Genomic DNA, 24854 nt, shown 5'->3' with positions numbered 1-24854 from the left:
GCAAAAGAACCCTTTCCTAGATTTCCCCCATGGCATTAAGATGGTTTTCTCTTAGTTTCTTTGATGCCAAGGGTAGGATTTGATTCCAGGAAGTTCTTATCACCTACAATGGGTAGAATGTGAACTTGTTACCTTTGGCAAGTTTTCATTTTTCCTTGGTGGATTCCTTCTGTGACTCCAGGTATCTTGATAATGGGAGACTGGTTTATTTGTTCTTTAATTGCCCAGATTTCTTTCAACTGGTAAAACATCATACTTCTTCAGCAAAAGGAATTCTTCTAGCAGAGCCTTCATGGATGATATCTGTCACACATGCCAGCACCTGCAGTTTGGAAGGCAGTGGTGAATGGATCCATGCAATATGTCTAGAAGACACAAGGATGAGCCAGCCACCTGATCTTGTCATTTATAAACTTTTAAGAATTACTCTGGTTTACTTTTGGTCTGAAAATGGAAAGGCCCAAATAATGAAATAATCTTTTCAGATTGGAATTTTACATGGCCATGAAAATATTTCTTTCTATTCAGAAGACTGAAATAGAGGAAGCTTGAGAGACTCCTTTCTTTTAAAAGCGGCTCTCTGTATCTGTTTCATTTAAAACATTTGTGGGATTGAAAATCACCTTAATGAAGTAGGCAAACATTTTTTTAAGTAGTAGAGGAAGTCCAGAAAACTTAATGAAATGGTTTTTTTTGTTGCCTGACACTGAAAGTAACTAGTAAATAAAGGGTGAACTTCTTAATTATTCGAAAACTGCTTTTAATATTAGGATATACTCTTTTAGCTCATCTTCGCTGGTCTTGAGCCTTATTATAATTGTCAAATCAACAAAGTTTCTAATAGAGAAGTAGAAGAAATATCTTTTGAGATGTAAGTAGCTTGGTCTGTCTTCTGAAGTAATACATACCTGTTAAACTTGAGGTATTCTTTTCATACTGAAGGCATTCTAAAGTTTGGTACTGTCGCAAAACAGTAGTTTACAGAGCAGAAGCACTTAGTATTAGAATAAGCCTGTAGGTGTGAAGGAATAAGTGTTGCGAAATAGTTATTTATCCAAGCTGTCAATTAATTGATTGAAGTAGTTATCAAAATGTTTCTGTTTCTTTCTTTGGTATCTATTAACTGGTCAGTCAAAAGCTATTAAAGAATGTTTTTAAAGTCACCTAATGCTGCCAGTTTGTTAAATTTGGTATACATTTTAAGAATAGACATTCCAGAGTTATTAATATGGAAGCAGCTAAAATGTTTTAGGAAATCTCAAAAGTTTTAGAAGCCACATTTGCTAAAGCATAACCTGCACTTAGTCTTTCTTGGCTATCTGTTTTTTTTCTCATTAATTATAAATAAATTTTTGTTAAGTATAGTATTTAAAAGTAAGTTTAAAGGTTCAATTTGAACTGAAATTTCCCCAGAGAGCTTTGAATTCCCATAAGTGATTACAGCTTTTACTCCCGACTTGTTTTTAGTAAATGTTAATAAGACAATTGGTTTACAAACACATATAAATTAAAAAAACAACTGTCCATCGTTTTAGGAAGAACTGAAGGAACTAAAAATGAGATTTGCTTGGAAATTAAGTTAGTTGAACTCTTTGAACCACAGTAGAAACCGCTTTGTGTGGCCTGTGAGATTATAAGCTTTTTGTTTCAGCTTTGAAGATGAAAAGTGATTTAATCTCTTAATCTCATGCTTTGATTGAATTTTAGCTCTGTTCCTTAAAATATGCAAAAGGAAATGTAAGTGCATTTCTAGTCACCTCATGCCACTACAAGCTATTTATTTAAAAGTGAAACTTTTTGTATATTATTGTGAACTGATTTGTTTATTTAAACTTTTATTTTGGTGAATTTACCTTTGAGTTTTTTTATATTTTATGTCACAAAATGAAGTCCTATATTTTTCAGTGTTTATGAATATTAATATAAACTATTTTTTTCTAGAATGACTAATTGTGTAATATCTGTATTATGTGATAATTTGAAATCTAATAAATATTTTCTCCATGAAAAAAATGCACTTACTGATAATGGCTTATTTCTGTTTCAGGAGTAGAAAGTGAAAACTGCAACAGTATTTTTAAATGTATTTTAATTTTCTGTGTCTTTCTCTAAATATTTATGAATATGTATTCTACCTTTCTCTGTGTTAGTTTTTTTGTTTGTTTGTTTTTGTTTTTGTTTTTCAGAAAAATACTTTTTTGAACTGTTAAAGTGATTCTTCATGGGGGTCACCAGTGAATGTATGAAATAGGTGATCTGTTTTGTATGTTTTTGCATTTTCCTGATTAGCATCATCTTTCCTGATTAGTTTCCAGAATTGGATTTTTTTAGATGCAATTTTTGTACCTCAATTTTGCAAACCATTAAAACTCTCTTGAGTTAATACTGTAAATATCAAGAGTAATTTGACCAAGTCTTTTAATGCTAGATTGATCAAAATATAACTCTTACAGAATAGCATCCAAAAACAGTTCCTTTACCCAGAAGAACATTTGAAAATAATGGCTGATTAGAGAACTATGCAATTCATAAGAACTGTTGAAATGAAAAATGTTTTGTATTTTAGTGTTCTACTTGCGCAAATAATTGTAGTGGGAGAAATCTTGGCCTCATAGTCTCTTGTTTTTAAATCTTATCAAGACAGCATGGAGAAGGGTAATATTTAGTTTTATTGATTCTTGTTTTTATAGCTACATAATTTTACTTAATTGAAGCCACAGAAACAATTTACCTTTTCTATGCAGGATTTGCTTAGAAGCAAGAGGATTTCCTTTCAGATTTGAAGAAAAGTTATTGAAGAAATGGACCCCCAAAATTAAAAATAACATTAAGATGGGGTCCTAGGCAAGAAGTAAAAATTGAATTAATGACAATTGGTGGATTAAAATGTAATAATTTGGCTCCCCAAAGAAATTAATACTCTGAAAGAAATCAAATTTCTAAAAGGCAGTTATGATTTAGAATAGCTGTTGTATTGGGGGTGGGGGAAAGGAAGCTAACATTCTTGGCTTTATTAACCTGGTAAGTTTGGAAAAAAAGTAAAGATTCTGTGCACAAAATTTTGTTTTTAGAATTAAAGCTATTAAAAGGTTTACAGACACAGTATATTTCAATGAAAGGCTGTATTTTATTTGAATATAAAAAAAACTATAAGCTTTTCCTATATGTGTATGAAAGGGTAGGTTGGGCATGGAAGTTAAAATACACCCTGCATTGGAAACCTGAAAAATATTGCAAAGATAATGGTGACATGAGTTTTTAAAAAGTAATTTTTAAAACATAGACTCTTCTCTACATCATCAGTAACCTTCAAAATAAAAATACTACAGAATGTTGAATTTGGCTTACCATTGTATTTTTGAGGTATAGGAACATAGGCTTATGGTTTCACCATCACTGACTAGGTTAACTGTAGTATAAAAATCTGTTTTGATTGTTCTTTAGTAAGGAAACAAATGGGTTTTTTTGTTTGTTTGTTTGTTTGTTTGTTTTTTGTAGCTTTTGTTTAAAAAAACATGACAAGCAGTGTGACTGCAAAGTCCTGACTTTATAGGTTATTGTAAATATGTACACAGATCTTATTTTCTTTGCCATATTGAAATACTGTGACAAATGTCAGTGCTTAGATGTCCTAAGCAATTTTTTTACTTTATTTTTATCCAGGTATTTTTGTTTCCCTTTAAAAATATTTCATAGTAATTTAGTCCTAAAATGTGAAAGATTTGTTTCAAAATTCAGCACTTAGGTACTCTGGAGTGTTTTTTCCACTAATATGTACATCTAAGGTAATTAGATTACTGCATTAAAAATGTTAGTGAACTTTGAAGTATTCATTGGAGTTTTCAGGAATTATGATCAAAGGGATCTCTGCTGAAGAGGTAAGGTATGGCATAGGTAGAAAAATATTCAAAATATGTTTAATGTTTGGATTATAATGTAAACTACAACAGGTATCCTTGGGTTTTCAGATAGATGTAGAATTAGGAAAATAATTTTTCTTAAAACTCTCAGAGAAGTGAAATTGATAAACCACAAATTTGTTTTTGTGTGGCTTTGGAGTGCATTTAGAAACATGTCCACAGACATTGTACTCTGTGTATATGTAGCCTCCAATATTCCAAGGCATTTCCTACCCCTGCTCTCAGCATTTATGATTCATATTTAATTTCTCAAGCCTGAGCACTGTAAAAATACTGTACTTTGGTAAGTTGAGTATATATTTCATGAGATTATTGCCTGGAATATTTTTGGCAAAATTTTTGCAGATTTTGGCAAAGCAAAAGGAAAGTACAATCTCCTTTTGGCTGTTTGTATTAAAATCTAGAACTTAGAAAACAATTGCTTGACTTAGAACTTTTATTTTGGTTTGAGAAATTAAGGAATTCTGTAAATGTTTACTTAGCACTGTAACTCGGAAGTCTTGTACTGAGGATCAAGAAATAATATTGTTGCCTGGTATATAAAATAATTGACAGGAGAAAGTGATATACTATTATTCTCTAGGGAATATTAAGTAGGTTCAAAGGGTTGTGTTAGGATAATAGCATATCTAGAAACAAAGAAAAATGCAATATTGAATATGGACAAGATAGGAAAATAGATTAGGACTTTTCCCCCTAGAATTAAATTACTAGTGTAATTTACTCAATAAAGGATAACATCGAAAAATGCAGTAATCCTGCATCATGTTTTTGAGTTCTTTAAAAAGAACTGCTAGTGGACATTTTTGGCTTTTTTTTTTTTTTTTTTTTTTTTTTTTTTAAGACAGGGTCTCACAGTGTCACCTAGGCTGGAGTGCAGTAGCACCATTATAGTTCACCAAGTGATCCTCTTGCCTCAGTTTTTTCTGCTACAGGCGTGCACTGCCATGTCTGCTTTTTTTTTTTTCTCCTTGAGACAGGGTCTTACTCCGTCGCTCAGGCTGCAGTGCAGTGGCTCAATCCTGGCTCACTGCAGCCTTGAACTCCCCAGGTTCAGGTGATCCTCCTACCTCAGCCTCTCAAGCTGGGACTATAGGTATGCACCACCATACCCAGCTAATTTTTGTATGTTTTTGCAGAGATGGAGTTTATGTCGCCCAGGCTGAGGAGTGATCCTCCCTCCTCAGTCTCCTAAAATGTTGAGATTACGGGCATGGGCTACTGCTCCTGGCCTGGCTTTTCTTAAAATAATTTGCTATTTATTCCACCTTACCTTTTGATGTAGAAAAAGTGATAATGTGAATCAACATGCCATCATTACCTTTGCTAAGTTCTTTGTGATAGAACTTGGCATTTCATAGCTGATTCCATGTACATTCAGGATACTATTTTTGTTTGTTTGTTTTGGAGACAAGAGTCTCGCTCTATTGCCCATGCTGGAGTGCCGTGGGGCAACCTCAGCTCACTGCAACCACCACCTCCTGGGTTCAAGCGATTCTCCCACCTCAGCCTCCCGAGTACCTGGGATTACAGGCACCTGCCATCATGCTCGGCTAATTTTTGTATTTTTGTAGAGATGGGGTTTCACCATGGTGGCCAGGCAGGTCTTGAACTCCTGACCTCAGGTGATCCACCCGCCTCGGCCTCCCAAAGTGCTGGGAAAGGATACTCTTTGCTAAGAAGTTGATTCAGAATTTGCTTCCATGCCTTTTTTTTTTTTAATTTTATTTGATACAGAGTCTTACTCTTACCTAAGCTGGAGTGCAGTGGCAAGATCTCAGCTCACTGCAACATCTGCCTCCTGGGTTCAAGTGGTTCTCGCCTCAGCCTCGTGAGTAGCTGGGATTACAGGCACGGACCACCATGCCCAGCTAATTTTTTGTACTTCTAGTAGAGATGAGGTTTCACCATGTTGGCCAGGCTGGTCTCGAACTCCTGACCTCAAGTGATTGATCCACCTCAGCCTCCCAAAGTACTGGGATTACAGGCACCGGCCATCATGCCTGGCTAATCATGCCCTCAAGTGAACCACCACGCCTGGCCCCCGCTCCCATGCCATTTTTACTTGAAAATTACTTTAGAATTCTCTAGCTTAGCACCCTTATTTTACATGCAAGATAATTGGTATCCAAAAATACCACATACATTTCTAATACCACACTCTTTTTAAACAAATTGTCTGTAGTACTCAAGTCTCTTCACTACCAGATGTACCACTTTACTACTTACTGCTGCTTGTTGATCCTAGTTTGAGACGACAGAGCAAGTCTGATCCCTTTCAAATGTGACAGCCTTCAAGATAGCTATTAATTTCCCATCAATTCCAAGCCCAAGTCTTCTACGTATTAAGTATCCCCATATTCTTAACTCTTATTCATGTAGCATGCTTTTGAGATCCTTAAAGATTTTGTAGATCGACTGGGTGTGGTGGCTCACGCCTGTAATCCCAGCACTTCGGGAGGCTGAGGCAGGCGGATCACAGGTCAGGAGATCGAGACCATCCTGGCTAACACGGTGAAACCCCGTCTCTACTAAAAAAATAAAAAAAAAAGCCAGGCATGGTGGCGTGCGCCTATAGTCCCAGCTACTCGGGAGGCTGAGGCAGGAGAATGGCGAGGACCTGGGAGGCGGAGCTTGCAGTGAGCCGAGATGGTGCCACTGCACTCCAGCCTGGGCGACAGAGCAAGACTCCGTCTCAAAAAAAAGATTTTGTAGATCTTCTGTGAGCGCACTGCAGCTTCTGTTAGTGTGTGACACCAAACCAGCACATTACAGATGTGCTCTGCCTGGGCTTATAACACGTGACCTTATGTTACGTTTGGCCTGGAATACTCATACCGCTTTCTCCTTAAACATTTATCCAGTAAAGTGCTTGATTTTATGCATGTTGAGATTCTCCTAGGCAAAGAAATTATAGTGATATGAAAAAGTATTTTGTTTCTAAAAATTAGGCTAGTAGTCTGTATCTGCAAAGTATTTGTATTTTGCACAGCTTATAAAAGAAATTGACTCAGTGTTACAGCCACAACCTTGGGAAATCATAAATACAAAAGTACAGTCACCATTTAAGTTATTTTCAGTTTGCTTTAATTCTGACTTTAAATTGTATATTAAATTTTGTAAATATAAAATGTTATTTTTCAGGTTGTATTTACTAATTTAAGGGTAACCAGGCTTGTTGGAGACACTTGTCATGTGACTGGTATTGAGAAGAAAATAAACTTGAGTTTAGTAACATAATTAAAATTAGTGGAAAAGTGTGGGACATATATCAAATGGCAGAAGATGGTGAAGAAGTAGTCCTGGAAGTTTGAGAATATGGCCTAAGTTCTAATTCAGGCACAGTCTTGTGTTGCATATTGAAATACAGTGCAAACATTCTGCTATAGCAACATTATTTTAGTATAATAGTGCTTTTAATTACCATTTAAAATATTTATCCTTCCTCCCCCAAATCTTGAACTCCTGGAAGACATGAGGTGTTTTATTTATTTAATGGTTGCATGTACATCTAAGGGTATAGATACCCCAATTTGAGAAACACTGGTTGAGTTAGGATATATCCTGTCTTGCCTGATTTAGAAAGAATTTGGGGGAAAATAAGAAAAGAACAAACATTTACATACCTACTAAGTGTACCTTTGCTAGGTGCTTCAGGTATATTTACCTAATTTAATTGAGTTAACCTGTGAGAAAGGTGATAATTTTTTCATTTTACACATAAAAATGTTGAAGCTCAGAGGTTACAAGACTTGGCCAAGGACATAAAATCTGTAAGCAATGAAGATGGCATTCCAAGGCAGATCTGTTGATCTATTACACCATTGATAATGCATTTGCATATTCTCAGAATTTCATATAGAACCTCAGTGTCTGAATTAAAGGGTTATTTTAGTATTTTTAAATAGACTTTTAAAAAAGAGCAGTTTTACATTTATGGAATAGTTGACCAGTAAGTGTAGAGAGTTCCCATTTACCTCCTCCTCCCTCCCACAGTTTCCTGTTACCATCTTGTGTTAGTGTGTTATATTTGTTATAATTGATGAACCAGTATTGATCAATTATTAATTAAAGTCCATAGTTTACATTGGGGTTCATGCTTTCTGTCGTGCAGTTCTATAGGTTCTGTCAAATACATGTCACGTATTCACCATTAGTATCATACAGAATAGTTTGACCTAGAAATGTCCTTTGCTCCCTTATTTGTGTGATGGCTGGATCATATGGTAAGTCAGTGCTTAGCTTTGCAGTACAGAAACTGCCAAACTGTCTTCTAAAGTGACTTTACCATTTTGCATTCCCATCAGCAATGAATGTGATTTCTGTTGCTCCACATTCTCACCAGCATTTGATGTTATCATTTGGTTGTAGCTACTCTAATAGGTGTGTAGTGGTATCTCATTGTTTTAATTTGCAATTCCCTAATGATATATGATGTTGAACATCTTCTCATACACTTTCCACTCAATCTGCTGAGTGTCTGCTTAAATTATTTACCCATTTTAAAAATGAGGTTTTTTTTTTTTTGAGTTTTAAGAGTTCTTGATATATTTTGGATACCAGCTTTTTATCGGGTGTTTGGTAAATGTTTTATCCCAATCTGTGGCTTGTCTTCTCGTTCTCTTAATATTGTCTTTTGCAAAGAAATTTTAATAAAGTCTACCTTTACTGGGTCATGATTTTGGTGGTGTATCTAAAAATTTAAGGCCACCTAGATTTTCCCGTTTTATATCCTACAGATTTTTTTTTAAGTTTTGTGATTTACATTTAGATCTATGACTGGGTCTCAGTTTTTGTGAAAGGGGTAAGGTTTGTGTTTACATTGATTTTTGGGGGGATGAGGGACATATGATGTCCAGTTGTTCCAGCACCATTTGTTGAAGACTGTTCTTTCTCCATGAATTGCCTTTGCTCTCTTTTCAAAGGTCAGTTGACTCTATGTGGTTCTACATCTGGGCTCTTTATTCCATTCCACTGATCTTTTCTTTGCCAATATCATACTGTGTTGAATACTGAAGCTTTTTACTAAGTCTTGAAGTCTGGAGAGTGTAAATCCTCTGACTTGGTTCTTCGGTATCGTGTTGGCCATTTTGGACCTTTTGCTTTTCCACATAGACTTTCAAATCAGTTTGCCTGTATCCACCATGCCAGGATTTTGACTGGGATTGCACTGAATCTAAAGATCAAGTTGGGAAGAATTGACATCTTAGCATTATTGAGTATTCCTATCTATAAACATCGAATATCTCTCCATTTTTTCAGATCTTTGATTTTTGATTAGCATTTTTTAGCTTTTTCCTTATATAGACCTTATATGAGATCCTATTTTGTTAGATTTATACCAAAGTGTTTAATTTCTTGGTGTTAATGTAAATGGTGTTTTAATTTCCAATTCCAATTGTTCATTGCTGGTGTATGGGAAAGCAATTGACTTGTGTACTAACCTTATATTCTTCAACCTTGCTATAGGTGTTAGTTGCAGGAATCTTTTCCTTGATTCCTAGCGGTTTTCAACATACACAATCATATCATCTGCAAACAAGTTTTATTTGTTCCTTTTCAATCTGCATACCTTTCATTCTGTTTGCTTATTGCACTGGCTAGGACTTCCCAGTATAATGTTGAATTGGGGTGGTGAGAGGAGACATCCTTGTCTTGTTCCCAATATTAGGGGAAAGCATCCTTCTTCACCAACAAGAAAGACATTTCTCAACAGTAAGTGAGATGTTCACTGTAGGTTTTTTTTTGTTGATACTCTTTATCAGGTTGAGGGAGTTTCCCTCTCTTCCTAGTTTGCCCAGAGTTTTTATGAATGGATGTTGGATTTTTGTCATGTGCTTTTTCTGCATTTATTGATAGGATCACATGATTTTTCTTTAGCCTATTGATGTAGTAGATTTTATAAATTGACTTTTGAATGTCAAACCAGCCTCATATATATGGAAAAATCTCACTTGGTCATGGTGTAGAATTTTTTTTATACATTGTTGGATTTGATTTGTATTTTGTCAAGGATTTTTGCATCAATATTAATGAGAGATTGGTCTGTAATTTGCCTTTCTAGTATTATCTTTCTAGTTCTGTTACAAAGGCCTCACAGAATGAGCTAAGAATTGTTTACTGTTTCTGCTTTCTAAAGAGATTATAGAGAATTGGTATCATATCATGAGATACCTGGTAGAACTCTACATGGGAAGGTTATTAATGATTGATTCAATTTCTTTAATAGATATGGGCCTATTCAGTTTATCTGTTTTTTCCCATGTGAATTTTGATAGATTATTCAAGGAATTTGCCCATTTCATCTAACTTAACAAATTTGTGGAGACAGAACTGCTCATAACACTTATTATTCTTTTAATACCCATGGGATCAGTAGTCATGCTTTTTGATTTGTGGTATTATTTTTTGGTGTCTTTTATTGGCTAGCCTGGCCCTAAGTTTTATCAGTTTTATTGATCAAAGAACTAGATTTTGGTTTTGTTGATTTTTCTGTATTAACATGTTTTCAGTTTCATTGATTTCTGATCTGATTTCTTTTTCTGTTTGCTTTAGATTTATATTGCTCTTCTGTTTCAGTTTTCTTAGATTATTGGTTTTCAGTCTTTTATATGCTTTCAGTGTTATAAATTTCCCTCTAGCACTGTTTCTGCTGCATTCCAAAAATTTTGATAAACTATTTTTATTTTCATTTAGTTTGAAACAATTAAAAAAATTGAGGCTTCTTTGACCGATGTTATATTTAGAAGTGTATTTTTAAATTTCTAAGTATTTTGTGGGTTTGCAACTATCTGTAAATATTTGGTATGTGTTATTGATTTTTAGTTTAATTCCATTGTGGCCTGAAAGCTTGGTTTGTATTCTTTTACATTTGTTTTATGTTTTTATTGCCCAGAATGTGGTCTGTTTTGGTGAACATTTATGTGAGCTTGAGAAGAATGTGTATTCTGTTTGTTGTTGGATGAAGTAGCCTATAGATGTCAATTAGATCCTGTTGATTGATGGTGCTGTTTAGTTCAATTATGTCCTTACCGATCTTCTGCCTTCTGGATCTGTCAATTCCTGATTGAGGGGTGTTTAAGTCTTTAACTATGATAGTGGATTTGACTAGTCCTCCTTACATTTCTATCAGTTTTTGTCTCATATTTTGATGCTCTATTGCTAGGCACATACATATTAAGAATGGTTATGTCTTCTTGGAGTATTGGCCCCTTTATCATAATGAAATGCCCTTTGTCTTTGATAACTTTCCTTGTTCTGAGGTCTGCTTTGAGATTAATGCAGCTATTCCCACTTTGTTTTGATTAGTGTTAGCATAGCATATCTGTCCCTATCCTTTTACTTTTAACCTCTATGTGTTTTTATATTTAAAGTGGGCTTCTTGTAGCCAACATATAGTGTACAGTCGGATCTTGTTGTTTTAAATCCACTTTGAAAGTCTCTGTGTTTTAATTGGTATATTTAAGCTGTTCACATTTAAAATGATTATTGATTTAGTTGGATTAGTTATCTGGTCTAGGTTTGCAGCTTTTCTGTTCATTGCTCTTGTTCTTTTTTAAAAAATTTATTTTGCCTTCCACTCTTTTTCTGCCTTCTCTGTTATTAGTTGAACATTTTAAATAATTCCGTTTTCTGTCTGTTCATAGCATATCAATTATACTTAAAAAATTTTTGTTTTAGTTGCCCTAGAGTTGGCAGTGTACATTTACAACTAATCCACCTTCAGTTAACATTAAAACTGTTTTATGGGCAGTGCTGGTACCTTATAACACAGCATTACCAATTATTTCTCCCATTTCTTATAACACTGCTGTTTTTTATTTTGCTTTTCCATAAATTATAATTATTCAATATATTGTTGATGTCATTATTTTGAACAAACTTATGTGTTAGATCAGTTAAGAATTTTTAAAATAAACGTTTTGTTTTTATCTTTCATTCTTTAATGCTTTTCCTTTCTTTTTGCAGATCGGTAACCTATATTTTCCTTCTTTCGGAAGAACTTTTAACATTTTTTTCAAGACAGGTCTAGTAGTGACAAATTCTCTATTTTTATCTGAGAAAGTCTTTTTTTCTCTTATACTTTTTAAGAATTTTGCTGTATGCAGAATTGTAGGTTGATAGTTTTTTTTTTCAGCACTAAATATTTCACTTCAATCTTCTTGCTTGCATGGTTTCTGAAGAAATGTCTGATGTAATTCTTATCCTTGTTCCTCAATAGGTAAGGTTTCTCTTAACTACCATCTGTGGCTTCTTTAAGTATCTTTTCGTTGTCTTTGATTTTCTGCAGATTGAATATGACATGCCTAAGTGTAGATTTTTGGTATTTATCTTATGTCATGTTCTCCAAACTTTCTGCCTCTGTGATTTGGTGTCTGTCATAAATGTTGGAAAATTTTCAGCCATTTTTTCTTCGATTACTATTTTAATGATTTTTCAGCTTTACAATGGTGCAAAAGCAATATGCATTCTGTAGAAACCATACTTCTCTTGCTATGCTGGGCAGCAGCAAGCCTCAGCTTCCAGTCAGCTATGCCTTTTTGACTGACAGTATTTTCACTCAGGATGGACTTACTGGGACTTAAGTGGAGGAGCATCTGTATTCTGTTTCCTTCTCTCTTTCTTTTCTGTCTTGGATTCCTATTATGCATACATTTTACCTTTTTAAATTGTCCTACAGTCTTAGGATATTCTATTCCTTTTTTTTTTCTTTGCTTTTCAGTTTTGGAAGTTTTTATTGACATATCTTTGAGCTCACTGATTCTTAGGCCATGTGCAGATGATCTGGTAACATGCATTCTTTTTTTCTGTTGCTGTTTTTTTTTTATTTCTGGCATTTCCTTTTGATTCTCAGAATTTTCATCTCTTTGCTTATATTACCCATCAATTCTTAACATGTTCTCTACTTTTTCCACTAGAGCCCTTAGCATGTTAGTAGTTATTTGCAATTGTTGGCCTAATAATTGCAAAATATCTGCCATATCTGAATCTGATTCTGACACTTGCTTTGGATCCTCAGACTGTTTTATTTTTCCTAACCTTTTAGCATGTCTAATGGTGTTTTTTGTTTGTTTGTTTGTTTGTTTTTGAGACAGGGTCTCACCCTGTTATCCAGGCTGGAGTACAGTGGCGCAGTCTTGGCTAACTGCAACCTCCACTTCCTGGTCTCAAGAGATTCTCCAGCCTCAGCCTCCTGAGGAGCTGGGACTGCAGGCGCAAGCCACCAACACCTGGCTAATTTTTCTATTTTTGTAGAGATGGGTTTTTGCCATGTTGTCCACACTAGGTTCAAACTCCTGAGATCAAGGCAGTCTGCTCATCTTAGCCTCCCAAAATGCTGGGATTACAGGTGTGAACCACTGAGCCTGGCTATTTTTTTTTTTTTTTTTTTTTTTTTTTTTTTTGTTAAAAGCTAGATATGATGTATTGGGTAAAAGGAACTAAGATCAGTAGGACTTGAGCATGAAGTTTCATGTTTATCTGGCTAGGGGTTAATCTGTGTTTATTTGCTGTTGATGTCAGAGGCTAAAATTTCCTATAGTGTCCTTGATTTTGTCTACTCTGTGGTATTTGGGTTTCCCTAGAGACTCCCTTTTATTTTTACTTTTTTAGAGACAGGGTCTTGCTGTGTTACCCAGGCTAGAGTGCAGTGGCACGATCATGGCTTACTGCAGCCTTCAACTCCTGGGTTCAAGGGATCCTCCTGCCTCAGGCTCTTGAGAAGATGGGACTACAGGCATGCGCCTCCATGCTTGGCTAATTTATCTTTTGATTTTTGTAGAGGTGGGGGCTCACTGGGTTGCTAGGCTGGTCTTGAATTCCTGGGCTCAAGTGATCCTCCTGCCTCGGTTTCCCAAAGTGCTGTGATTACAGGCATGAGACTCCTTTTTAAATAGAGCCTGAGCCTTACCATTCTTTCAGTTGTGATTTCCTGTTTTACAGGAGCTCTGTTGATTGTAGTAAGATGAGTGTTGTGGGGCGGGGAGAATAGTCTGTATGTAGTCCTGTGATTAGGCCTCAGGTTTTTTGTGGGACAGTGCCCCTGGGCTTTCACCTTCACAAATGCTTCTCAGCTTTTTTACCCACCTTAGGTGGAACAAGAAAGCTAGAGAAAGAACCCTAGTTGGATATTTTCCTTATTCCACTTGGTCAGGCTTTGATATACCCGCTGTTGGTTAGCCTCTGGTAAAATAATTTTCCTTAAGGTCAGTCCTTTGTTAAGGATAACAGAATGTTCTGGGAATATTTGAATATGGTTACTTTTTCCTTTTTTCCTTTCTCCTTCCAGAAGCACAGGGATTTTTTTCTCTTTTCTTTACCCTGACAACCTGATGGGGCTTTTGGAGTTAAAAATCATGGAAGTAGCTGGGCACGGTGGCTCACGCCTGTAATCCCAGCACTTTGGGAGGCCTAGGCAGATGGATTACTTGAAGTCAGGGGTTTGAGACCAGCCTAGCCAACATGGTGAAACCTCATCTCTTCTAAAATAATACAAAAATTAGCTGGGCGTCATGGCGGGTGCTGTTAATACTCAGGAGGCTGAGGCAGGAGAATTGCTTGAATCCGGGAAGCGGAGGTTGCAGTGAGCCAAGATCGCGCCATTGCACTCTAGCCTGGGTGACAAGAGTGAAACTCCATCTCAAACAAACAAACAAAAAAAATCATGGAAGTGTGGGGAGCCCCTTAAGGCTGGTTTGCCAGGAGTTTCCATCTGTCAAACTAGTCCATATTTAGACTGTCTTAATTAATCTATTTAAGTTTTTCTTCCAGTTGTTGGCTTCAGCAATAGTTGCTGCTTCTGGTAAGCTGTGATTTTCTGTATTTGCTTGTTTCTTTAGTTTTGGAGGAGGCAGCAGATTGTCCTGTGATCTCGGTTCTCTGATGGATCTAAGAGAAGCTACTGATTTCCAGTTCAGCTTTTTTTTTTTCTGTTGTGTGGATAGGAGTGACAACTTCACTAGTTGAACTCAAAACTGGAAGTAGTATGCATTTTTCAGTGTCTGAATTTGCCTTCAATTTAGTTTGAGTCTCACGACTTAGAAGTAGGCTGTTCTACTAGGAGCTTTTTAAACCATTACAGTTATTTAATTTGATTCATTTAATCTCTATTGAGGATCTACTAAGTTTCATGCATCTTTTATTGTGTATAGTATTTCATGCACTGGAAATATTAAGATGCTTCTATCCCCATACTTCTTTTTTCAAAGGCTTTTTCTCATTGTTCTCTAGAGGATGGGTCTATCTCTTATATTTTGCTAAAGATTTGTTGCCTTTTGTATTTTATCTTTCCTTCTGTTAGCAAATGTTTTTCTCTATTAGCTCATTCTCATGAGTATCTAATTATGCTTTCATACATCATCTTAAGGAAACCACCTTGGGTCTTTCCACACCCCCTAACTTCTGCAATCTCTGTTCACTTTCATTATCAAGAGTTGTCTGCTTATATTGTTACAATCTCTCAGATTTAGTTTACTTTTCAATCTATTCCATTCTGGCTGTCGCTTCTGATACCACTGTGAATGCTCTGTCATCAAGGTCCTCCCTGTTGCAAAATCCTTCTTCTCTGCGTGCCACATACTCCTACCTCCCCACCTCAGGCTCTGGCAGCCACAGATCTTACTATCTCTCTAGTTTTGCCTTTCCTGGAATGTCATTGTGTTGGAGTCATGCAGTGTGTAGCTTTTTCAGACTGGCTTTCATTTAGCAATATGAAAGTTTTTTTCATGTCTTTTTGTGACTTGGGAGCTCATTTCTTATTATTGTATATATCTACCACAGTTTGTTTATCCGTCATCTAATGAAGGACAGCTTGGTTGCTTGATGTTTTTGGCAGTTCTGAATAAAGCTGCCGCAAACATTGCTGTGCAGGTTTTTATGTGGACTTGTTTTCAACTCATTTGGGAAAATACCTGTGTGTGCAATTGCTGAGTCATGTAGTAAGCCTATGCTTAGCTCTGTAAGAGACTGCAGACTGTCTCAACTCGACTGTACTGTTTTTGCATTTCCACCAGCAATGAATATGAATTCATTTGCTCTGTATTCTTAGCAGCATTTGGTGTTGTCAGTGATTGTAGCCTGTCTAATAGGGGTGTGGTAGTATCCATTGTTTTAATTAGCATTTCTCTAGTGATATAGGGTGTTGAGCTCTCATTTCATGGTTTTTTTTTTCTCTATTATCTTTGGTGATACGTCTGCTCAGATTTTTTGCTCTTTTTTAAGATTTTTTCTTTATTGTGTGTTAAGAGTTCTTGGTATATTTTAGATACCAGTCCTTTATAAGATGTGTTTGACAAATATTTTCTCCTAGTCTGTGGCTTGTCTTTTCATTTTTTTTAAACAGTGTTTTACAGAGAAGAAAAATTTTCAATTTTAATGAAGTCTACCTTATCAATTTTTTCTTTATGGGTCATGATTTTCATGCTGTGTTTACAAATATATTGCCAAACAAGATTTTCTTCCTCATTATCTACAAGTTTTACAGTTTTGAATTGTATGTATAGGCCTGTGATACTTTCTGAGTTAACTTTTGTGAAAGATAAAAGGTCAGTGTTGGATAGATTCTTTTTCCTTTTGCATGTGGTTGTCCAGCACCATGAAGACTCTTCCTTCTCCACTGAATTGTCTTTGTACTTTTGCCAAAGATCGGATTTACCTCTTAAATCTTTGTCAAACCTGTCCACTTCTCACCATCTCCATTTTCAATCTCTTCAAGCCACCATCCTCTCTTGCCTAATTATTGCAGTAGTCCTTACTGGTCTTGCCTTATCTGTTGATCCCTGTTTTATTCACAGAATATGATTTGTGATTTTAAAGGCATAAATAAAATCCCTTTTCTGTTTAATATCTAATTGCTTTCCTTTATACAAACAACAAAATCCAAATTCTTTATCATGGCCTGTGAGACCCTAAATGATCAGGCCCTACCTTTTCTTCCAACTTTACCCTCATTCTTCCTCTCCAGCCACCTTTGGCTCATTTAGTCTCTGAATGTGTTACTGTCTACTACCTTAGGGGATTCCTAATGACTGGAATGCCCCTTTTAAGTCTCAGCTTAAATGTTTCCTCTTCAGGGATGCCTTTTCTAGTCATTATATCTAAACATTTAGTTCTCTTCCTTGACTTTTACTCTCTAACATTACATCAATTCTTTACTACTATTTTGTCCAATTTAAAAGCATATATTGTTGGTCTATTTATCGTCTGACTTCCTGAGACCAGGGATCATGTCTGTCTTGTTTGCTATTTTTTTTTAGCAGCTGCTACACAGTAGGCGCCAAACAAATATTTTAAGGAAGAAGACATAGGCAGCCTTTGAGATGCCCAAATTTAGTGAGGAAGATCCATATGTATGTAGGTAAATTATAGTGCCATTTTAGTGCTGTTAGAAAGTTGTAGTTTTGGAAAACAAGTAATGAAAGGTTAAGAAAGAAAAATCTTTCGGATTCTTCCTCAAGTGTGTGAACTTTATAGCTGTCAATTTATGAAGTCTTATTGCCTAGGTTTCTTTTCTTTTTTTTCCCATTCTTTGTCACTTTTATTCAGTGGGTTTTTTTCCGCTTATTTTCAGTGCCAGACACGACGAGGAGTGATTACAGCCAACTGTTATTAAAACATTTGTTCGCAACATATACCCCCTTTATACCACTGACCCCAAACTGACTCATTTTATGTGCTTTCATTCTTTCTTTTTTTAATATACCACTATCAAGACCGGGTGGAGGGGGCAAGGCTAAGAGAGATGAAGGGGAGGAGTCCAGGAGGCCAGAAGAGGAGAATGCTACAAGCCACAGTAAGAATGAGCTGTATTTAATTTTAAAAAAAGGGGGAAGGGGTGTACCCCACAAATGATACAGTAATGAGGATACACAATTAAATCCCATAGCATGACTGAAAGCTTTCACTGTGTTTGACATCATCACAATGGAATTGCCTAGGTTTCTTAGCTAAAAGTAAGTTTGTATCTTTTATTATTTGATAGTGGGGGGTTAGCGTTCTAGAAGTCCCAGGCTTAGGTTCTCAATTGTCTTAAGAAACCATCCATCTGTATTGACAATATGGGTGCTCTAGGGGCAGTCTTAAGCCCAATAAGAGGTCTTTTAGCGCACTGAGCTTTTGCTCTCTAGGGTCAGTGTTTGGATTTGAATATCCAGCACTGCCACTCACCTTGGGCAAGTCATTTAAACTGCATGTCTCAGTTTCCTCATCTGCAAAGGGACTAATAAACACACCTACCTCCTGGGGTGGTTTTAAGGAATACATTGGCTAATATATGTAAAGCATTTACTATGTGCCAGACCCTGCAATAAATGTGAAAGTAGTCTCTGTTACTACATAAAGGGCTTCTCATTTAGCCAAAATTTTATTACATTCTAGTACACTTACGTTGAGTAATATGCAACTTTTTCAGTGGATACTTCATTTCAACCTTACAGAGAAATTAGAAACCATCAGATGGGATATCCTTCATTCTGATACCAAACATAAATCTGACATGTTCAACACCCCTTCCTTCAGCTTCACCTATGCTCTATATCTTATCACCTCTGCTATCTGCGATCTTAAGATTTTTTAAAAATTACTTCTTTCTCATATTTAACTTTTTCCTTTCAACTAGATCCTTCTCTTATGCATAGAAGCATGTTAAAGTTTGTCTAAAACTTTCATTGATTTATATCTAGCTACTTCCCCATGCTTCCTCTGCGTACCCAAACTTAAAAACTCTGTAATCTCTCCATTCCTCCCCTACTCAGCCCACTTGAATCTTGCTTCCACCTCTGATAACCTCACTGAAATAATACTATTGAGGTTATTAGTAGATCAAGTGGACAGCTTTGTATCTAGTCATATGTGTACCCTCAGCAGCATTTGAAACAGTAGACTACATTCTCTTTTCACACTTTGGGTGCTGTTAATCTTTAGTCCTCTGATTTCCTGTCTTTCTGGCCAGTTTTTAGTCTGATTCGCAGACTCATTCTCACTCTACCTGGACTTTATATATGGGAGTTTCTTAGGCAGGGTCCTTGGTTATCATGTGTCAATTCTCTGGGCATTTCTACCAATACCACAGATTGAATACCTTCACACAGATGACTCGTGTTTATAACACTGATCAACTTCATAGATCTACCTATTTGACATCTCTTTTTGGGTGTCCCAGGAGCACTTCAAACATGCTTTATGAATTTATGATCTTCGCCTTCAAATCTGGGTTTCTTTTGGGAGATCTCATCTTAGTGACTGTCACCCACATGTGTTCAGTTATGTATGCTGGAAACCTGGGTGTCGTATTTCAGTATATCTGTAGTCCTTACACCATAATCCATCATCTAGTCCTGTTGATTTTTTTACGGGCTGGGGGGCTGAAATATCTCAGCCATATATCCTGTTGTCATTACCTTGTCTCAATCCATGATTTCCTAACTTGGATGCAAGAGTTCTAATTGGTCTCCTTGTATATAACCTTGTGCTAATGAAATTCGTTCTCCAGAATTTGGCTGGAGTGATGTTATTCCTTTAATTAAAACATTATATTGGCTTCCAATTAATTTTGGGATTCATGGGTAGGGTAGAGACAAAAATTCTTGCTATAATTTTTGAAAACCTGAGAGTCGCCATTTACCTTTCCAGTCTTACCTTTGACCACTTTTTGGCTGTCTCTTTTGCTCATTTACTTACTTCAGGGACGTCTCTTGTGATGTTCTTGAATAGGTGAGATCATTCTGTTTGCTGTCATTGTGCCATGTATACTCCATTTTGTATACTCCTGGTTTTACATTTTTGCGTGCCATTTCTCCCTGTAGCTAAAATCCTGTGAGAGACCAGGATCTTGTTTACTTTTGCTTGCCATTTGCCATTGCTTATTAGCACAGTTAATTGGCTTATACCCTTCATACATTGAATTTTAAGATGTCAGCCTTATTTTTCATTTACTATGAAAAAAAGGGAAGGAAAGCAATCAGTGAAAGAAGAAACCTAACATGATAGATGTAAAACATACTGCTTTGAATCAATGAAAGATAAGATCACAATGATATTGTTGAAATCATTTTCTGTAAAAGCTGAACTAACTTAAACTATAACATCCTCTCCCAGCCCCTTGCTTTTCTATAATGGTAAAATAAATGCTATTGAAGAAAAAAAATTTAGACCGGTTCTAGATTCTAACACCTTAAGAAAATAATTGGCACTAAATAATTCCACTATTTCAGGCCTTTCAAAACTGAAAAATTACATTGTGTTTCTAACACTGAAAATAAAGTTTCAAGATAGTTTTAATTAATTTCGATATAAGTATAGAAGGTTTGACCACTTTCAGAACTCTCAGGTGATTTTGACTTGTGATCATCTCTGGGAAGGGATATTTAGTGATAGCCTGAATTTTAAAAACCTCAGCTTGAACACTGGGAGTTGATGGGAGACCCATCTGATTAAGGGATGGACTAAGTAAGTGTACCAGTGTCAGTTTGCCTATTAAATACAATCAAAGCGCAATGTCTTTCCTTTTAAGATAAAAAACCAGTAATTTGGATAATATTTTAATTCAGCACCAAGTAGATTGTTTCTCACACCTGTGTTGGAAGTTACTGGTTTAGAGTATGGTTTAAAATTTTTTCTCTCATAGGCCTTTAAAATTAAAATAATTTGCATGTTAATGAAATTCCAGCCTTAATAGGGTTTTCCATCACCTTAATTCCCACATTTGTTTTTCATTTCCAACATCTTTGAACTTTTATTGAATAAAATAATTGTACAATCTTAGATAAATATTAAACCAAAATTTGATGAAAGTAATACTGCATTCATGATACTTTGCTAGCTAGATACTATAATTAGAACTGAATGAAATAAACAACCTGTTTTTAATTTTTCCCTTTTTTGAGGGATGACACAGTTTGCCTAATTAGAAATACCTTTTGTGACTGTCGTCTGTTTACCTCTATTTTGCAGCAGCATAGCACTTCTGAGATGTTTAACTTCTTTTTTCATCAAAATTATTTTGAACATGCTGACATATCTTTGAGATTTAATTCCTAGTCATTTAAAGAAAATAAGGGGCTAGGGGTGGTGGCTCACTCCTGTAATCCCAACACTGGGAGGCCAACGCTGGAGGATCACTTGAGTCCAGGACTTTGAGACCAGCCTGGACAACATAGAGACCTGTCTCTACAAAAAAAAAAAAAAGTTAGCTGGGCGTGGTGGTGCACGTCTATAGCCCCAGCTACTCTGGAGGCTAAGGTGAGAGGATTGCTTGAGCCTGGGAGGTCCGTGTCTGCAGTGAGCTGTGATCCTGCCAATGCACTCAGCCTCGGCTCAGTGAGACCTTGTTAAAAAAAAAAAAAAAAATATATATATATATATACACACACACACACATATATATGTATATATGTATATATATATAGTATTAAGCTGGAAAATACTTAAACCTTTTTTTTTTTTTTTTTGATAGAAGCAGGTTTTCACCATGTTGGCCAGGCTGGTCTTGAACTCCTGACCTCCAGTGATCCACCCACCTCAGTCTCCCAAAGTGCTGGGATTATAGGCGCAAGCCACCGCACCTGGCCCGGAAAATACTTCAAAATGCTCAGGTTTTGATTGATCAATGGATAGTAATCCTGCACATTTTCAGTTTGAAAATTTAACAATTCTGTTGTTATTGATATGTCTTGCCAATTGTAGATAATTTCTTGTGGGAAATTTTCTAATTTATGCTTACTGTTTATTTTTTCTAATCTTTACCCAATTTTTGTGAGGAAGGAGTACATTTGTGTGTGTGTGTGTGTGTGTGTTTTGTTTTTGTTTTTACGGTAACGATGGTTACTATTGCTCTCTGTTTTAGAAGTAATGGTCATACATAAGAGCACATTGTGTACAAAAATAAATATTAGTTTGTAAAATAGGTTGTAGTACAGGATAACAGAGAGGTTTGAAAAATAGGTCCGTTTCCATTATTTCCTTTAAAATGCATATACACACATATAATCTAGATCAAATTTTTATATACAGGTATACATGTGTATACACACAAACACACACGTGTATATCTCTGTGTAAACCTTTCATTGATCTCAGACCAGGAGGGGAACATGATGGATCAGGCAGCTGTACTTCCAGGTTGCTTTTTTAGAATTGTTGCCATGGTGTAGAGCTGAGATCAGCAGGTGGCAGGAAGAAGACGGGGTGACTAACTGGGCAGGACTTAGGAAGAGACTGCTATCCCTTTCTTCCTCCATCTTATAGGTAATTGATCTGCTTTTGCTGAAATGTTTTCTGCTTTGATAAGCTTCTGTTGTTAGTAGTGTTGCTGTTTCCAGAAATAGGAGAAATGAAGGGAATTATAGAGGGAAATTTTAACTTTTAAAAATCCTGCCTTTGAGGGAAGAAAACTAAGTGCCTCAGCCTCATTTCTTCTGCTTAATGGATTCTTGATGGGGTACTTTAAAAAATGTCTCTTTATACATTTTGCTAATTTTAACAAAGGTAGATCAAGTGGGTATTCACTTGTAATATTAGTTTGCTTTTTTCCCCCCCCATAAAAAGAATATTTCTTTACTGGTATAATGCAGTCACTGGTGTGCTTTGAAAATGGCCTGGGTGTCTTTGATGTGTTGGGGTGTCCTGGGTTTCTTTTCTGTCTGATGGCCACCATGTGGCTAGTTTCCATAAGCCTTTATACCGAAGTCCCCTTTGGGAGCTTGATTTCAAGTCTTCAGGAACTTTTATTTATTAAGAGATTTTAAAAAGACTATTAAGAGAATTTGTTTTTAAAAAGCAGGGTCTTCAGAATTAGAGGGAGGTAACCTGTGGTAGAGGGGAGCTGGTAAAGGGAGGTGCTTTCTCACCATTCAGCGTCAATTTCTAGTGCCCCCAAAGTCTCAAGTAAACTAATGATGTTCAACAAGAGAACTTTTTTTTTAGTAGCATAGGTGCTAAAGTTCTGCAGGTCAAGTAATGTATTATTCCGGGGATACTGCATACTACTAATAGCTAAAACACTTGAAACCACTTTTTGGGAATTGGATATGTTTTTATTAAAATCAACCCCACTTTCTATTTCAGCTGTTCATTTCAAAAAGTATTAGAAAACATGAAAAGTTTGCCTACTCTTGAAAATAGTATACTAGAAGTGTGGATTTTGTTTATATTAATATCCTTATTTCTCCCTCTGTGAAGTTTTACTGCTTATTTGAAGTGAGGTGGTTTTTCTTTTGAAAATTTGTAATAGGTGTAAAATGGTACATATTGCAAAGTTTTGCTCTTATACCTGTTTTAAATTCACCAAATACTTCTCACCTTCCTAGCCCTAGGCAGCCACTATTAAGTTTTTTATATGTTATTTCAGATATATACATATTCATGCAATTAAGAATTTTTTTCACTTAGGCCGGGCATGGTAGCTCACACCTGCAATCCCAGCACTTTGGGAGGCCAAGGCGGGTGATCACTTGAGGCCAGGAGTTCGAGGCCAGCCTGGCCAACATGGCAAAACCCTGTCTCTATTAAAAATACCAAAATTAGCCGGGTATGGTGGCACATGTCTGTAATTCCAGCTACTTGGGAGTCTGAGGTAGGAGAATCACTTGAACCCAGAAGGTGGAGGCTGCAGAGAACCGAGATTGTGCCACTGCACTCCAGCCTGGGTGAAAGAAAGAACTGTCTCAAAAAAAAAAAAAAAAAAGATTTTTTTCACTTAAAATTTTACACAAAACTTGTACACTATACACGCTGTTCTGCTCTTTGCTTTTTTTTCACTTAATATTTCTTGGCCATCTTTCCATATAGTAAATAGATGACTACCTTATTCTTTTTTAAAAAAAATAGTTGTAGAGGATTGCATCTCATGGATATACCACATTTTACTTAACCAGTCTCTAATCAATGCTTATTTTAGATAGTTTATTATCTTTTGCTACTAAATATAATACTGTAGTGAGTAACTTTGTACAGGTGTCATTCCTGTCTATCTGCGTATATATATTCATAAGTTAAATTCCCAGAAGTAGAATTGCTGGGACAAAGGGTGTGATTTTATAATTTTGATGACTATTGTCAAATTGCCCTCTATAGGAGTTGCACCAGATTACCCTCCCACTAGCAATGGATGAGAATGCCTCTTTTCCTGCTGCCTTATCATTAGAGTATGCTATTAAACATCTGGATTTTTGCTTATCTATTAGGTTAATACTGTATCTCAGAGTAATTTTAATTTGCATGTTTTTAATAAATGACTTTAAACTTCTTCTTTTATTTATTTATTTTTTTCTTTGAGACAGGATCTTGTTCTGTCACCTAGGCTGGAGTGCATTGGTGCGATCTCGGCTCACTGCAACCTCCGCCTCCTGGGTACAAGCAATTCTCCTGCGTCAGCCTCCTGAGTAGCTGGAATTACAGGTGCATACCACCATGTCCAGCTAATTTTTGTATTTTTTGTAGAGACGTGGTTTCACCATGTTGGTCAGGCGAGTCTTGAACTCCTGACCTCAAGTGATCTGCCCCCTTTGGCCTCCCAAAGTGTTGGGATTACAGGTGTGAGTCACGGTACCTGGCCTAAACTTCTTTTTATAAATATTTGTGTTTCCGTATACTGTCAGTTTGTATCATCGTGTGTGTGTGTATGTGTGTGTTTTGGATTAGCCCTTTGTCAGTGATATGAGTAGTAAATGTTTTTCCCAGTTTGATATTTATCTTTTGATCTTGTTCATGGTGGGTTTTTTTGTGTGTGTGTGATGTGGGGGGCATGCATAGGTTTTTTTTATGTAGTCAAATTCATCAAGGTTTCCTTTTATGACTAGAATTTTGAGTAGGGAAGATCTTGTTTACTTCAAGGCGATAAAGGAATTATTTTACATTTACTTTATTGATTCTTTTTTTTCCCTACATAAATCTTAACTACTTTGAAATTGATTTTGGTGCACTGAGTGGATTCAATTGTAT

The 24854-nt window shown here is 36.0% G+C and overlaps 1 protein-coding gene across 2 annotated transcripts in view; it reads left to right on the top strand.

Moving 5' to 3' along the window:
- TSC22D1 (TSC22 domain family member 1) overlaps positions 1 to 24854 on the top strand; it is a 145448-nt gene that overhangs the window by 37001 nt on the left and 83593 nt on the right. Inside the window, exon 3 of one of the 2 annotated variants that reach the window (XR_609894.4) lies at positions 229 to 24854. This exon is cut by the window's right edge and continues 16516 nt beyond it. The exons of the other annotated variant lie outside the window; for it this stretch is intronic. The gene's annotated coding sequence lies outside the window, so the exon portion shown is untranslated. The remainder of the gene's footprint in view (positions 1 to 228) is intronic. 2 annotated transcript variants of the gene reach the window in all.

The sequence above is a fragment of the Pan paniscus genome, chromosome 14 (genome assembly GCF_029289425.2).
Source record: "Pan paniscus chromosome 14, NHGRI_mPanPan1-v2.0_pri, whole genome shotgun sequence".
Taxonomy (NCBI): domain Eukaryota; kingdom Metazoa; phylum Chordata; class Mammalia; order Primates; family Hominidae; genus Pan; species Pan paniscus.
Note: the sequence above shows the minus strand (reverse complement) of the source record. Positions and strands in the feature narration are given on the sequence as shown.